The sequence below is a fragment of the Oncorhynchus tshawytscha genome, linkage group LG12 (genome assembly GCF_018296145.1).
Source record: "Oncorhynchus tshawytscha isolate Ot180627B linkage group LG12, Otsh_v2.0, whole genome shotgun sequence".
Taxonomy (NCBI): Eukaryota; Metazoa; Chordata; class Actinopteri; order Salmoniformes; family Salmonidae; genus Oncorhynchus; species Oncorhynchus tshawytscha.
The window spans coordinates 11,700,045-11,717,611 of NC_056440.1; the positions used below are offsets into that span (position 1 = coordinate 11,700,045).

A 17,567-nucleotide genomic window follows, 5' to 3' on the forward strand; every position below is an offset into this window, starting at 1 on the left:
CTTTCAACTTCATGTCTACTGCATGACCTTTACAGCATGTGATCAAAGGTCATGAGCTTTCGACTGCAGTCGACTGGAAATCATAAATGGTTGATATCGTCACCTATCATTGGTTATTATCAATGCATGTTTACTGTTTTGGGCGGATGAACCTTCAGAGCTTAAATAGATGTTAATCCGTACATCCTTTACAATCTATTTTCGATCCACATTTCTCACGTTAACAAATAAATTATCCAACTTGCGACAATATAGCGGATGTATTTATCTAGATGTTACTGTAATGTTGTGTCCCATGTTATAGCCAGGAATTTGTCTTGTCTGTAATATTGTTGTCAACAAAAAACAAATATTTTTTTTTGTTGATTTGTTTATTAAGTGTGAATAAAATGTTATACATATTGTAAAAGACGCATTTGTTAATCTAGGGGATTTCTACACTGGCAATGTCCCGAAAACGGTCCTTTAAAACACCCTAGAGTTGATTTTGCGTAATAAAAAACGAACATCAAAATCTGTCTGTTTAAACGAGAGATATCTGGTGTCTTGCATTGGACGTGTCTCAATCCACCACATGCGCCGATGTCTCACTTCTATGAGGTATCCTGAAAATCGGTCTTCTCACAGAATCGTCTGTAGCGTCCAAATGGTTTGGCCTAGAAACTAGCATGACCCCTCGATGAAAAGATGAGACTCTCACTCCCAGGATGGTGTTCTCTACAAGTGTCTTGGGACAGCCGATCTGCCAACTTCTCTCTGTAGCGTCCAAACAGTTTGGGCTACACACTAATCTGACCCCTCTATGGAAAAGCGAGACTCTCACGAACACGTACATGTTATTTTGCTCTAGGACGCCCACAGGCCTCACAAGACTCGTCTGAAGGTCCTGGGTACCAGTTGAAAAAGTGAATGGAAGTACAGTATATATGGAGACTGTTTAATGCCAAAAATAAGAGGTTAACCACATGTATAAAACAAATATTTTAAAAAAACTATTCCTGATCTGTCTTATATCTCTCAGATATAGGACAGACACTTCAGAACAAACTTCCTTTAGATTTTTAGGGGTAGGTTCATCTGTTGTTCAATGAGTTTGTATGTACTAATAGAAGTAAGGCCAAATAAAAAATGTCATCAAGCATTTTTTAAAATATTTTTTGGTTACTTCAAAGGGTGTTACATTTCTAAATCAAATAGCAAAATGATCGTTGGTATGACTTTGTTAAAGCAATTCCATATAGCTTAGTAGAACCAATTTCGATAGCATCCACTTCATCTGAAATAACAAAGGTGAAAGCCATGTCTACCATTGTCGAGTTTCCTTGAAACAGCAGAAGTAGTCCGACTTGCATATGTGCTTATGTACCTCCCCAGACTTCACTTACCGACTTTGCTCAACGACTTCCGTCTAAAATAATGAACAAACCCATTTGAAGAACTAAAACTATACTGAAATTCTTACATTTAACTCCAAAACTAACTAAAATAAAAACCATTAGGAATTATGTTCAGTTTTAGTTTTTTTCTCTCAAAATGTTGGGCAAACATTAAATGGGGATTTTAAGCTTCTGAATCTGGGGGTTCACAGATACTTGCGGTACTGCCTAGCAAAGCTTTTTGCACTCTATCCAATTGTCCCTCCCTACCTTCAGGCTATGCTCAAACCCTACAGTCCAATCCGAGCAGTCCATTCTGTCACCTCTGGTCTCTAGGCCCATCGCCCGTTCAGCCCAGTTCAAGCTCTTCTCTGTCCTGGAACCCCAATGGTGGAACCAGCTTTCCCCTGAAGCTAAAACAGCAGAGTCCCTGCCCATCTTCTGAACCACCTGAAACCCTACCTCTTCAAAGAGTATCTTGAAAAAAATTATTCCCCACCTCACCTCGACCCACACACCCCCCCATTTTTTTTCTTCTTGAACCAACACTTGCAATCGATTCCCCCTTCTCCCCCTGTCTAGCTCTGACTTATAGCTGATAGCTACTTTATTGAGGAAAAGTGTACTTACTATGCCTGTGATATGTGGTTGTCCCACCTAGCTATCTTAATACGAATGCACTAACTTTAAGTCACTCTGGATAAGAGGGTCTGCTGAATGACTAAAATGTCAAATGTCCCACATAAAGAATATTTCAGTATATGGTGTAAATACTAGACTATTTACTGTAGTGTTTTTGCGGACATTACTGTAGTGTTTACTATAATATTTTTGTTATAGTATTTCTCCTGTAGGTTTCCTGAAGTAGAAATACTATAACATTTTACATAACCTATAGTTAGGTAGGTAGAACTGGGGTCTGAACGGATAATGTTGTTGCGGACATTACCGTATTAGTATCTACTAGTGTTTTTAAAAAATATATATTTTCGTTTTTTTTTTTTGTATTTACTATAGTATTCTACAGTATACTTGAACATTCTATAGTGTGATCGAGGGATACTAAAAGTGTGCAGTATAGTATTCTAAAGTATACTACAGTTTTGTGGTATTCAGTGGAGGCTGCTGAGGGGAGGACGGCTCATAATGATGGCCGGAACGGAGCAAATGGAATGGCATCAAACACCTGGAAACCATGGAAACCATGTGTTTAATGTAGAATACCATTCCACTGATTCCGCTCCAGTCGTTACCACGAGCCCGTCCTCCCCAATGAAGGTGCCACCAGCCTCCTGTGGTGGTATTCTATAGCAAACTAGTATTTTTTCATGTTGGTTAGCAGCAGAACCTCCAGACAGTGAGACAGACCTTACTATGCGCCTTGGACTTGATTACATAAGACAACACTTTGCCAGAGTTATGTTGAAAGAACAATTGACCCCTAAGCCCTTAATGGAGTGGCCACTTGATGTGTTTGATAATGATCACTTGAGTCCGTTTTGGGCGAAATGAGAATTGAGTCGATGCGCACTTGCATCCCAACTGCCACAGTATTCCAAAATGATAAACCCATTCACGAGCATCTTGTGTTCCGCACTGACCTGTTCTGTAACATGATTCCCTAGGAAACAGTGCCAGACAGACACACACTCTGGTAATAGATAGTGAGAAAGTTGTAAAAACTAAACGTCGCCAAAGCACACACGTCGCCGGCTCACAGTGACTTGAAAAGCTTCAAGTTTTATTATCACGTGCACAAGAACAGTGAAATGCTTTTCTTGCAATCTCCAAACTCAACAATGCAGTAATATATATCAATGTAGCACTAAAAATAACATGAGGTAGAACAGAAACACATGAAGAAATTTAAAAAACAAAATAAGAACACAAGAAAGTAAGAAGTTATATGCTAAACTGATTAAGCTAATGTGCCCTGCTTCCTCAATGTGCCGGCTACTGCTATCTACTTCTAACTAGCTAGCTTTATTTAAGATAGTTCAGACTATTTTGAGGAAGTGTTGGAGGCTATGTTGTTGCTACGGTGACTCAGGAGGGACAAACAACATTAACTGCCAGGGTATGATATAGCGAACATAACACCCCCACATCGAACCACACCCCCAAGACCCAAATCCATTTTTTAATGAGCAGCAAAAAAACACATGGGTAATCAGTGTGTTCAGCCCCCCTTTATAACGAACTTAACCTATGACCTGAACCAGCATTACTGCCCCAAAGTGGCAAGAAGTAACAAGCTAAAAAACTATACAACACAAATGGCTCCTGGCCTCCGACACAGGATACTTTCTGTCCCTAACACTAAAACTATTTTTTATATTTTTATAAAACTTTAACAAAATAAAACTAGTAAATCAGATCTGAGAACTAACTGAAATTAAACCGAATTTCAAACACAAATCTTAAAACTAATAGAAATAAAAACTAACATAAAACACAAAACTATAATAACCTTGTGTGATACCAGTCATATCTGATTGAGCTTGAACACACTGTCTGTGGCCAAGGTTAAACCTAGGTCTTCTACATGTCAAAAGACTGTTAGCCCGCTGAGCTAGCTCAAGCCTAGGAATTAGCTTGGTAGCCAATGCACATTTTCAGGTCTCACTGGCAAGGTACACATCACGCAAGTGTGGCCCGTGGTTCCAAACCTCCTCCATTACACCTCGCCCCCCTTTGACCTCGCAGAGACTCATCTCGATCACAGCACCAGTTTGCCTGACCGGGGATCGAACTCGCATCTCACAAGACTGTTTTCTAGCTCTACCAAAGCCTAGGTATTGGCTTGGGAGCCAAAGAAAGTCTGAAGGTCTCAGGCAAGGTTATGCGAGTCTTGTTCCGAACAACGTCCAGACCATTATACACATGCACTATGGAGAAGTACAGTATCTGCCTGATGCACAGATATTCCCATGAACACCCTGCCAAGACTCATCACTGCTGCCCTGGGCTATAGACACTGAGAGGGAGGCAGAGGGGAAAATGGGGGTCTAACCCGGGACCTAATTCGAGGACCTAATACTTCAATTTACTTTTTAAGCGTTTTGCATGGATTTCCTGCAACTCATCATGTTTTTATTAGACATACATTCCATGGACTGTCTAGTATTAAAGGTGTCATTCTAAATTCTAACACCAGATGTCAGGTTCGCCTTATTGTTTATTTATTTCATTTTTCTCAATTGTGTCGCCTTAGTTTTTATAAACACTGCCAAGTGACACATTTGATCAGAATGTACATTTCTGTGACCGACTTTCATCGCTTTCAGAGGTCAATATTGTCCCAATGCACCATTGAACAATATACATAAAGCCCCAAAAAATAAATGTGGGTTTTCTCATTTTTAAAAATGCAATTAACCCCATGTTATTTTATTAATGTGGACTTGACTGAAACCTAATACAGTACCCAAGTATTCATTTTCATTTTTAACATTGATATCCCTAGTTTTTCTATCCCCAAAAATTGTCTGTTGATGATCCTTTATAGCCGATAACCGATACATTTTTGTTTCTCTCATCCACCTCCTGTCCTCGTCTGCTTTGACTCTGAACTCGATTGTTTCTCCTTGTAAACAGCACATACTAAAACGTCCAATATTGTCTAGAGTTAAATGACAATGGTCTTGACAACACGACATTTGATCAGTGCAATGTATTGATCATGATCAATAATCAACGGGCATGATCTAAACAACTGTGACACATACAGTGAATGTCGTTTTTTTGTTTGTTTAAACCATAACATTTATAGAGGCCGCCAGAACTAAAGACAACTGCTGCTTGCCAGATAATCTACGAATTTATTTCCGCCTGTCAAACTAGCTGTCAACGGCAAGGGGCCGTGCTCGTGCGGAGGAAAGGAGCGACTCGAGCCCTCATTCAGGAAGTCCTGACCAAACTTCAGAAAGTCAAGTTGTCTCTCGGAGTTGGACTAAATGTTATTGGAAACGTGGGATTCATCAAAAGGAACAAGAACATCACTGGTCAGTTTTTAATTTGGTTTATTTATGATGAAGGTACAAATGTTAATGTTAGCTATTGCTGTCACAATTTCACGCTTCTAATTTGCTGGCCTTATACACGAGAGATACTTCCTAGTACGCTGTCGTCATGTCTTCGTTTCCTTTAAGATGAAGTCGAAGAAACCCATGTTACTGTGAAATGATTATTTCGTTGTCAAGATACCAGGCTAACGTAGTTGTATTCTTTATTATGACTCATAGCATGATGACTACCGAAGTTGAGACTTGAACGCATTGGTGTTTTAACGTAACAGTCTCACTAGATAGGCAGTCAGTGAAGTGCGTAGGGTCGTTGATCTGTGCAAGCCAAATACTTGGTTGGTTACACCTGCTCGCAAAACAATTCTCACCGTCGGTTTCATTGGAAATTGTTTATCATTCATACAGTGCTTTTAAATCGTTGAAAGTATTGCTTGGCAAATGAGGAACAGAGGACGTGTTTTCATAAGCACCGACCTGAGCTCATGGGTAAGTATTGCGAGCAAATGACAAGCCAGTTTGGTTCACCTCTTGTCGTGTTAAATTATAAACTGAACCTCTCGATAAACAATGAGACATGTTTTTAAAACCTGTATGCAGTTGCTCAAAAGCCTTTCAACTTGGTTTAGCTGTCAATTTTGGGAATTGTCATTTTGTTTCAAGAGGTTTTACTTGATAATTGGCGAGTTGTCACTAGACGGCTGGAACTATAATGTAGCTAGCTACTGTCTGGCTGTGCCACAGACTGTTTTTCAGTGGATACATGTTGCGACTGAACGTTTTACAACAAGCTACTTACTGCATCATTTTTTGGACATTCTGCGATGGATGGATTGCCAGACTTTCAAAACGATTGCATAGCTCAATGCACATGTTAAAATATGTAAATGAAACGAAATTTGCTTTAACTGCCCAGTAATTGACAGACAGAAATGACATTGTCCCCGGAGTCTAACGTTAGTGCGTCTATTGTTTTTGTGCTCGAAGCAAATGTTGGTCTAGTGCACTACACACTGGTTAAATACCTTTGACAGCTACCTTTTTGAATGTTTTGTTTGATTTGCCGTCTATTGTCATTCATACAATGCTTTCAACGATAGCTTTACCACTGATATGCAGATATTTTGTTTCCTGTAATCTGCATAAAAGTAAATGTAGGTTAACATTACGAGCTTGAAATGTCTCATTAAAGGCTAAAATAGCAGCCAGTGGAACAGCCTACAACAACCAACCTGACTTCATGATGTCATCCTTTTATGTAGACAGCTTGAATAGGAAGCTAACAGAGATGCTTGTAATGAACACATTTCTGCTTGTTCTGAACATGCAATATCTTGTAATTTCCCAAGATATTGCCTGAGCCATATGAAGTCGTTAGCTTCCATATTTAGCATATATTTGGTCTTCACACAGCTCTTGAATATTCTGTATCAGAGTTCTCTGTATAATGTGTACATTAATTTATCTCTCACTATAAACAAATATTTGGCCATTAGCAGCCAGTAGCTTGATTTTAAAGAAACAACTTTCATTGCTTAAGCCTCTGCTTCCCTCATAACCTACAGTAACCTTATCAAGTCGGCCAGCCAGCTCATCAGTAAGTCTCAGGCTTTGAGTGGGAGGTAACTATGAACAGAAAGTTACACCGTGGCAGTCCAAGGCTACCAGTCCCTTAAGGTTGCCTGCGTCGCCTATCTAGATGATAATACTGGTGTCTAAGCTAGTTCAGTATATTTTTTTTAAATATATTTTTTTATTGTATGAAGAGGAACAATAGCCTGAAATGATCGTGTCTGTGTGTGTGACCGAGGTCCAACGGAAGTTGCCCCTCCCTCCTCTGTTACCTTCACCCAGTTAGTTTAGCTTTTTTTGTAGGATATTCAGATGTGACATCCTGTCTTCCTCCCAAATGGAACCCTATTCCCTATATAGTGCACTACTTTTATCAGGGCTCTGGACAAAAGTAGTGCACTATATGGAATAGGGTGCCATTTGGGACATTCGCCGAGTGTCACTGACATCCTGTGCGTCTGTGATCTGTTGGCGTGCTCAACGGTTGTGGTTTGTGTTTGTGAATAACCTATGCATGCATGTATGTGTGCATTGCATGTATCCCATAGGCCTTGGCTACATATATATCTTACATGTTCCTCTGCATGTGTAAAGTCCAATTAAAACTTGATATTTATCCTGCTTGTCTTGCCTGACTGCCTCTATATTTTCTGTGTAGTTCCTCTTCTGTGAGTCTGCAACGTGTTTGACTGTAATGTGCAACTATATCTCTGCTAGTGTGAGGGGCGTTGATGGATGCGTGGGGTGAGGACACATCAACTGTGGCTGTCAGGGAGTGGGGGACATTCTGCGTCCTATGAGCACTGATCAAAAGTAGTGCAATGTTTTTTTTAACCTTTATTTAACTAGGCAAGTCAGTTAAGAACAAATTCTTATTTTCAATGATGGCCTAGGAACAGTGGGTTCCAGGCTGGCCCTGTTCAGGGGCAGCCGGGGGTTTGAACTTGCATCCTTCCGGTTACTAGTCCAATGCTCTAACCACTAGGCTACCCTAATATAAAGGGAATAGCGTGCCATTTGGGACACAGGAAAGCCCAGGCTCCAGCCCGCTCCTCCAGGCAGGCAGGCCCAGGCTCTAGCCCGCTCCTCCAGGCAGGCAGGCCCAGGCTCCAGCCCCCTCTACCAGGCAGGCAGGCCCAGGCTCCAGCCCCCTCTACCAGGCAGGCAGGCCCAGGCTCCAGCCCCCTCTACCAGGCAGGCAGGCCCAGGCTCCAGCCCCCTCAGGCAGGCAGGCCCAGGTTCCAGCCCCCTCTACCAGGCAGGCAGGCCCAGGCTCCAGCCCCCTCTACCAGGCAGGCAGGCCCAGGCTCCAGCCCCCTCTACCAGGCAGGCAGGCCCAGGCTCCAGCCCCCTCTACCAGGCAGGCAGGCCCAGGCTCCAGCCCCCTCTCCTGCAACAGAAGCGCTCTCGCAGGCAGGCAGTCCCAACATAGAGGAGGTGTAAACCCTGACAACAGGCTTAATCACTACACACTGACTGCTCTGTAAAGGGCTTTGGATAATCTGGGTGTGAATAAAGTTTCAGATATGAAGGAGAATTGAGAGGGAAAGAGCATTTCCATTGCAGCTGTTCTTTTTACTCTTGTGTCTCTTCTTAAGGACTAGTCTGGGCTGTTATGTTTACTACTCGCTCTCCTTCAATTCTTCCAAGCAGAGGAAGGAGGAAGATGAGGCCTTAATTAAGGAAGGAGTGTGTAATGTCTGTTTCCCCTCAACAATGAACAGTGTTCCATGACACACCTGTACATTCTGTTCTTTGCTGTAAGTCTAAGGACATTAACTCTAAGAACGAGGAAATGTATTAAGATTAGAATTACAGTTGGCTCCAAATGTATTGGGACAGTGACACTTTATTTTTTGTTTTTATTTTGGCTCTACTCCAGCACTTTGGATTTGATATGATACAATGTCTGAGGTTAAAGTGCAGACTGTCAGCTTTTATTTGAGGGTTTATTTTCATCCATATCAGATGAACTGTTTAGAAATTACAGCACTTTCTGTACATAGTCAACCCTATTAAAATAGTCAAGTTTTGTATTTGGTCCCATGTTCATAGCACGCAATGACTACATCTTGGATTCATTTGCTGTTTTTTGTTATTTTCTTGGTTGTGTTTCAGATGATTTTGTTCCCAAATAGAAATGAATGGTAACTAACATATTGTCATTTTGGAGTCACTTTTTATTGTAAATTAATATAGTATATGTTAACACTTCTACATGAATGTGGATGCTACCATGATAACGGATAGTCCTGAATGAATTGTGAATAATGATGTTTGAGAAAATTAGACACACAAATATCATACCCCCAAGACATGCTAACCACTCACCAATACAATAATGGGGGAGGTGAGCATTTTTTGGGGGGTATAATATTTTCACTCTAACTTTCTCTTTTATTTACGATTCATTCAGAATTATCCGTAATCATGGTAGCATCCACATGAATGTAGAATTGTTTAGAAACATATCATATTCTCATTTGTAATAAAAGTGACCCCAAGATTGTCCCAATGCTTTTGGTCGGTTCACCCGATGTGGATGAAAATACCCTCAAATTAAAGATGAAAGGCAGCTCTTTGACTTCATAGTCATGGTATCATTTCAAATCCGTTTATTGGAGTACAGAGCCAAACAACAACGTGTCACTGTCCCAGTACTTTTGGTGCTCAATGTTGACATGGAGAAACACCACTTACGTCAGGTGTACAATAAGCTTAGAGCCACAGAACATTTTGTCACATGCTCTGAATACAGCTGGTGTATACTTTACCTTGAAACGCTTGCTTACGAGCCTTTCCCAAAGATGCAGAGTTTCAAAATGGTAACATGAGGAGTAAAATGAATTTGATATTTATACACACACACACACACACACACTACCGTTCAAAAGTTTAGTCACTTAGAAATGTCCCTGTTTTTTTTAAAGAAAAGCTCTCTTTTTGTCCATTAAAATAACATCAAATTGATAAGAAAAACAGTGTAGACATTGTTACTGTTGTAAATGACTATTGTAGCTGGAAATAGCTGATTTTAAATTGTTATGGAATATCTACATAGGTATACAGAGGCCCATTATCAGCAACCATCACTACTGTGTTCCAATGGCATGTTGTGTTAGCTAATCCAAGTGTATCATTTTAAAAGGCTAATTGATCATTAGAAAACCCTTCTGCAATTATGTTAGCACAGCTGAAAACTGTTGTCTGACTAAAGAAGCAATAAAACTGGCCTTCTTTAGACTAGTTGAGTATCTGGAGCTTCAGCATTTGTGGGTTTGATTACAGGCTCAAAATGGCCGCTCCAGATACTCAACTAGTCTAAAGGCCAGTTTTATTGCTTCTTTAATTAGACAACAGTTTTCACTTGTGCTAACATAAATGCAAAAGGGTTTTCTAATTATCAATTAAATCAAATCAAATGTATTTATATAGCCCTTCATACATCAGCTGATATCTCAAAGTGCTGTACAGAAACCCAGCCTAAAACCCCAAACAGCAAGCAATGCAGGTGTAGAACCATGGTGGCTAGGAAAAACTACCTAGAAAGGCCAAAACCTAGAGAGGAACCAGGCTATGTGGGGTGGCCAGTCCTTTTAAAATTATACATTTGGATTGGCTAACACAACGTGCCATTGGAACACAGGAGAAATGGTTGCTGATAATGGGCCTATGCAGAAATTTCATAAAAAATCAGCCGTTTCCAGCTACAATAGTCGTTTACAACATTAACAATGTCTACACTGTATTTCTGATCAATTTGATATTTTAATGGACAAACAATCTGCTTTTCTTTCAAAAACAAGGACATTTCTAAGTGACCCCAAATGGGGGTGTACATATGAATGTATGTATTGTGTATATATCATTGAATAGGACCTACTAGGCAACCGTGTGGTACTCTGCAGCAGTGTTGTAGTACTCAAGGCCACATATTGAGTGTCTCTGTCTTGGTGTCGGAAACATTTGTACTCGGTCTTGCCTTTGACAATTTCTTCCCAAGACCAGCGGAGTAAAAAAAAAAAAAAAAAAAAAAACTTATCAGCTTCCATTCAGTCAGTGCATAAAACAACTTCAAGGCCAGATGTATACAATTCTTTCTTGAAACATTATTTGTCTTAACAGCCTTTATATCTATTATAATCGTCACTCATTCTGAGCCTTCTAGTAGATGTTCCCCTTGCTCTGCATGGGTAACGCTGTGTTGCTGGTTCGAGCCCAGGGAGGAGCAAGGAGAGGGACGGAAGCTTTACTGTTACACTGGCAATACTAAAGTGCCTATAAGAACATCCAATAGTCAACGGTTGATGAAATACACATGGTATAGAGGGAAACAGTCCTATAATTCCTATAGTAACTACAACCTAAAACTTCTTACCTGGGAATATTGAAGACTCATGTTAAAAGGAACCACAAGCTTTCATATGTTCTCATGTTCTGAGCAAGGAACTGAAACGTTAGCTTTCTTACATGGCAGATATTGCACTTTTACTTTCTTCATATTGCACTTTTACTTTGTTTTTGCATTATTTAAACCAAATTGAATATGTTTCATTATTTACTTGAGGCTAAATTGATTTTATTGATGTATTATATTAAGTTAAAGTAAGTGTTCATTCAGTATTGTTGTAATTGTCATTATTACAAATAAAAAAATAGACCGATTTAATCTGCTTTTTTGATCCTCCAACAATCGGTATCGGCGTTGAACAACCATAATCGGTCGACATCTAATCTGCACGCAGCAGGAGTGTGCAGCTCTCAACTGGTTTTGGCATGGAGTAGCTCACAGAAGAATGACATTGGTAGCCGGTAGGGTAGGGAAGACATAAGTTGAAATATCTACGAGTAAATGCTAATTAAGGCAACGATGGGTATGCAAACCAGGTATTGTAAGAAGTTTAGCCCAAAGTATTGTTCAGTAGGCTGTTTGTGATGCGCAATTGTCGTCATGCACTGTTTGCATCAGGGGCGTAGACCGAGGCCCACCCATTGGGGAGCCAGGCCCTAACAGGCCCACCCAATCAGATTGATGTTTAAGCATTGTTGAGGACGATCACATTGTTTTACATTTTTTCTTTAAAAAAAAAAAGTGATTTTGAATAAAAATAAGAAGAATCTATAGAAAAACAGGATCTTTCCCACATGGTGCCTTTCCTTTGCTGGGTGGGCTGTTTGGAGATTTTGGGGAATTTGAGGCTACCCACTTCTCCAGGCACCACTGCATAGGGCTGATGGAGAGACAGCAGTCACACACAGCATGATGTTAAAGGATAAGCAGTCCATAAACTCGGACATAATAAGCCAGTAGGTCCCAATCATAAGAATAAAAAAACACAACCATTTAAGCATTTCCCAATCAAAATGTACAACTATTACTTCCCATTGCAAAAAAACATTTCAACGTTTTGCACACAGTAACCAGAGAACTTTAAGTTTAAAGTGGAACTGACACCGTTTTAACTAATTTGCAGATATGAAACAGACTATCACTCAAAAATATACAGTACTCAGTTTATGCTACAAAACCAACTTTGAGGTTTTAAAAAGTGATTATATTTAACTCAACATTACCTACACTCAGGCATTGCTGGAAGAATAGATGGATGCAGTATAATGCATCATTAATATAATTAACCAATACATTTCTTGGGAGTCCAAAAACTCTGACTATCAGGTTGTAAATCACAGCTGGCCTGGTACATTGTTTGCAGCCTCCATTCAGGCTGCACTGTTTCAATTTAATTCATTCAATATTCTGGACAACGGACAAATGTAACTAATGCTGGGAATGTCAATACTACAGTAAAACTAGCATTGAACGCAAGTCAGTCATAGCGTGGCTAATAGGCTAACCTTAATATTTATGTAGCAAGCTAAAAACACGGAGCCCAACGTAGCTAGCTAACTAGGAGGATGTCATGCCATTGGAGGAGTGGGTGAGTGACGGACTGTTCCATCAAATAGTTTTTCATTGGCTATACACGGTTGATGTGCATAACTGAGGGAGAGAGAGCCTACCCTTTTCATGATTGTTTGATCAATAGGATATATTTGCAGAAATTCATTCAGGTGTATTTAGTGGCTTTTGGTGAATGTGTCCTAATGATCTAAAGTTGCGCTGTTGCTACTTCCTGTAAACGCGCAGTCCAGTTCAAAGTGAATGATGGCAGGCCCGTGTGGCCAATGGCTTGTTTGTATTAAGGTCTACCTTAGCTCTGATTGGCTATAGTGCACCGGGCTGTGGAGACTCCGTTCCTGGACAAGACAGATGTTTTTATTCAGTTTTATTTACTGCAGTGTCTATTGATTGTCCAAACATATGTCTGTTTTCCCACTCTATATTGCTATAGAATTTTCACAAAAGCCTTAGTATACATAATTACCAAACATTCTATGAATTTATGTAAATGTGAAAAGTGGATTAAGTGGTCACTTGTTGGGAAATGATTTTAATGTGTCCTTCCTGGGGGTATACATGAACAGATTTGAATAAGATTTAATTTTGCTAAAATTCTGTCAGTTCCACTTTAAGTGCAACAATGTTTCACACAATTTATTGTCAGAGACGGCTATCAGGAAGCATTCTGCAATAACTAACACAGTTCCACTCACCAGATGATTATCATTTGAAACTTAACTTCTTGTTGCAAGTTATTCTTAAAGGGAGAAGCTAACAAATTAGCAGCAACATTCTCTTTGATAACACCAAAAACCAACAACAACAAATTGTTAGCTAGCTAGACCGTGGGAAAACTACTGCTCGCTATTGCACAGTGACCTGTTGGCCTTCAAGAAGGCAGAAGTTTCCATGTTTTTGTAAAAACGGTCCCACCCATTAAGTCAATGTGATTGGTTGATTCCACTTTAACTCAAAAATGTTGCCCTAATACAGTTGAATGACAGATGCCTTTTATCAAGCTTCTGATGGCCTAGCCAATGGCTGACTTAGCTACTGTAGCTAGATTTATCTCCCCAGAGACCAGCAAAGAAAAACCCTGATTTTAACTATTTTCTTTCCAACAAAAACTGAAGAGATTAAATCAGAACATTATGATATTATAATCATTGTTTTCTAAATCCTTAGCCCTTCTCTGAAGGTGTAGAAGGCCAGGCCCATTCTTCCCCACTGTGTTTGGGTTAGTAATCATTTGTAGTGGCTGTATCTTCTTGCAGCATGCATTTCTTTTCTCTCTCACTATTCTAAACGTCTAAAGAATCCAGATGTTGTTCTGAAATATGAACACAGAAATTTTAGACATTTTCAACTCTAAATGTGGTGATTTGACAATTTTACAATGATGGTCTTGAATTGGACTTGCATTTGTCTCAGTCTTGACTCGGTCTCAGACCCCTTGTTCCCCTCCCGGTCTTGACTTGGTCTCTGTCTCACCCCCCTCCCCTGTCTTGGTCTTGACTCAGACTCGATTTGCTCCGGTCTTGGTCTTGAATCGCTCTTACTTTAGGTGGTCTCCAACTATAAAGTGTCTGAATTGGGCCACCACAAGCTGCCAGCACAGCTTCAATGCGACTTAGAGTCCAATCAATCAAATGTATTTATAAAACCTTCTTACATCAGCTGATGTCACAAAGTGCTGTACAGAAACCCATCCTAAAACCCCAAACAGCAAGCAATGCAGGTGTAGAAGCACGGTGACTAGGACAAACTCCCTAGAAAGGCCAGAACCTAGGAAGAAACTTAGAGGAACCAACTATGAGTGGTGGTCAGTCCTCTTCTGGCTGTGCCGGGTGGAGATTATAACAGAACATGACCATGATGTTCATAGGTGACCAGCAGGTCAAATAATAATCAGTGGTTGTAGAGGGTGCAACAGGTCAGTACCTCAGGAGTAAATGTCAGTTGGCTTTTCATAGCCGATCATTCAGAGTATCTACAAGTGTGTGGAACTAATTTTGGGTGTTTTGTTGATGGTGGTGGAAAACGCTTTCTCCTGCACCTTTCTAGAGTCAATTGACCTTTCACTAAAGCCCTGTCCCAGAATTTTGGGCAACCAATTGCACCGCTTCAATAGATGGCAACTGTCGTAGAGTCCGACACCTCGGACAAGGCCGCATTTAGAGCTCATGAAAGCCAGTGTGGGCTATGGCAAAAACCAGAGCTCAGGGTAAATTGGTTTGAGATCTGGTGACTGACACATATGCGCACACACAGCCACCCACCCACCTGTTAAACCCTCTGCTCTTTTGAGACCTCTCTTTCAAAGTCACTGAGATCTCTTCTTCAAGCCATGGTAGCCAAAATAAGGGCAACTGGGCATTTTATACATGACCCTAAGCATGATGGGATGTCAAAGTACCTGCTTTCAATATACTTTATATCCCTCATTTACTCAAGTGTTTCCTTTATTCTGGTAGTTACATGTATATCTATTGTATACTCTCTCTCTTACAAGCTTATGTCCATCACTTTCAGTCTCGCTGACTGTAGTCCTGAATAGGCTAATTTAAGAGCAGCGAGCAGTCAGCCACTGAGCAGATGAGCGGAGCTAGAAAGGCCAGCTTGTGGCCTGAGAAGACCTGAACCCAAGCTAATTAGCACTGATAACATCACTCCAAGGACTCCATCCTCTCACACACACACTCTCTGCCTTTCTCCATCTCTCTCTACTAGGGCTTACTCCATTTAGTCGACTGGTCGTTTATTTGGTCGATAGGCTGTTGGTCGACCGAGATTTCTTTAGTCGAGCAGTAGCAATTTTATTTTTATATATATATATATATATATATATATATATATATATATATATATATATATATATATATATATATATATATAAATTTATAAAATGGTGTACAAGACACCTGATTTCGTACCTGTCTGAGTGGACAGATCAGTTGTGAAGGCCGTGGGTATGGCACAGTCATCACTCAAAGATGTTTGCTACTGAAATTGTATATGGTTATATTATGTAAGAAAAATGGTGCAACACAAATAAAAAATGTATTTTATAACAAATGCGTGTTCTTGCCCGTGTGGATAGTGGTCGCTTTCCGGGGTTCTGAAACGCATCAGTACTCTGTTGAATTGGCGTCTTTCCTAGACCATGGTGCTATGTGCATAATAAATCCATTTTTATTTGTCACATGCTTACTTACAAGCCCTTAACCAACAATGCAGTTTTAAGAAAAATAAGTGTTAGGTAAAAAATAGATAAGTAAGAAATACAAATAATTAAAGAGCAGCAGTAAAATAACAATAGCGAGGCTATATACAGGGGGTACAGAGTCAATGTGCGGGGGTACAGATTAGTCAAGGTAATTGAGGTAATAATTACATATAAAGGGACTATGCATAAATAATAAACAGAGAGGTAGTAGCAGCAGCATAAAGGGGGAGGGGGGGGGGCAATTCAAATAGTCCGGGTAGCCATTTGATTATCTATTCAGCAGTCTTATGGTTTGGTGTTAGAAGCTGTTAAGAAGCCTTTTGGGTCTACACTTGGCGCTCCTTTACTACCGTACGGCAAGCGGTAGAGAGAACAGTCTATGGCTAGGGTGGCTGGAGTCTTTTGAGAATTTAATAGCGAAGTTAAACAGCTTATTGTTGTTGAGAACAATGCGACGGAGGCAGCAGCGGAGTTAGGAGGTGAGAACAGCCCTAGCCTTAATTGTCTAAGAAAATTAAGAGGGGATTTTAGTAATCTATACAGCACCTGTTTGAGACACTATGCACTCAGTGCTTTCTGCTTACCTTATTTTTCTTGATCTCCAGTATTTTTCACAACTAGTCAAATTTATTCTACACGTCTGACTTCCCCTTTACCTCCTGAGCAACCAGTAAACATTCCCCCGTTGTCGAGTTTATTTATTTGCTACATCCGTTTTGCTGTCACATGTTACGGTGTTCAGAGTTTGTTATAACCAATTGAATTATGTGATTATGATAGGCTATAGATCAGGCACTATTGGTCATGTGTATGCGATGCTCACATGTGTCACGTAGAGAGAAAGGGTTGAGGGAATAGGATTTTTAAAAAAAAATCCTAAACAAATGAAAGATTTTGGTAACAACATTTCAGTCAGAAATGGTTGTAACTATGTTGCAGCTTCAGCAACATGGACTGTGCGATACACACTTGATGTTCTGTGGTGGTAGCTGCAGCACAGCGCAGCAAGTTTGGCAGATGACCACATTTTAACACAGAGCAGCAAGTTTGAGCCAGGCCCAGCACAATTTAAATCAATTACGGTCGGACTCCCCCTAGTCATTTGTGTGCCTTAATTATTTAATCAAACAGTTCACTTAAAGCATCAGACAAGCGCAGTGCATATAGTTGATTTGATTACAACACATAGGATATGTCTGTATATGGAAAAATACACGTTTGAGCATTTTGCCCAATCTCACGCTCTCATCTTCTCACTCATCTTTTCTCTCACCTCTCGTTCTCTCTTTCTTACTACCTCTATGCTTCCCCTCATCTTGGTTGGTTTATTTTTGTATAACGGCTTCTGCTGTGTTTAGGTGATGTGTCTGAGGGCCAATCATGTGCATGTTTGTCTTCGAGACAAAGGCATGCCATGATGGAATGTCCCAATACACAGTGGGCCTCATTTATCAACCGTGAGCAGCCAT

The 17,567-nt window shown here is 40.2% G+C and overlaps 1 protein-coding gene across 2 annotated transcripts in view; it reads left to right on the forward strand.

Annotated features, from left to right (window-relative positions):
• The first annotated feature begins 5,166 nt into the window (after window positions 1-5,166).
• Window positions 5,167-17,567, forward strand: part of LOC112262560 (serine/threonine-protein kinase TAO3-like) — a 137,322-nt gene continuing 124,921 nt past the window's right edge. Inside the window, exon 1 of one of the 2 annotated variants that reach the window (XM_042331338.1) lies at window positions 5,167-5,380. The gene's annotated coding sequence lies outside the window, so the exon portion shown is untranslated. Of the gene's footprint in view, window positions 5,381-5,555; window positions 5,888-17,567 lie in introns of those variants that run through there. The other variant, XM_042331339.1, reaches the window with a different exon arrangement.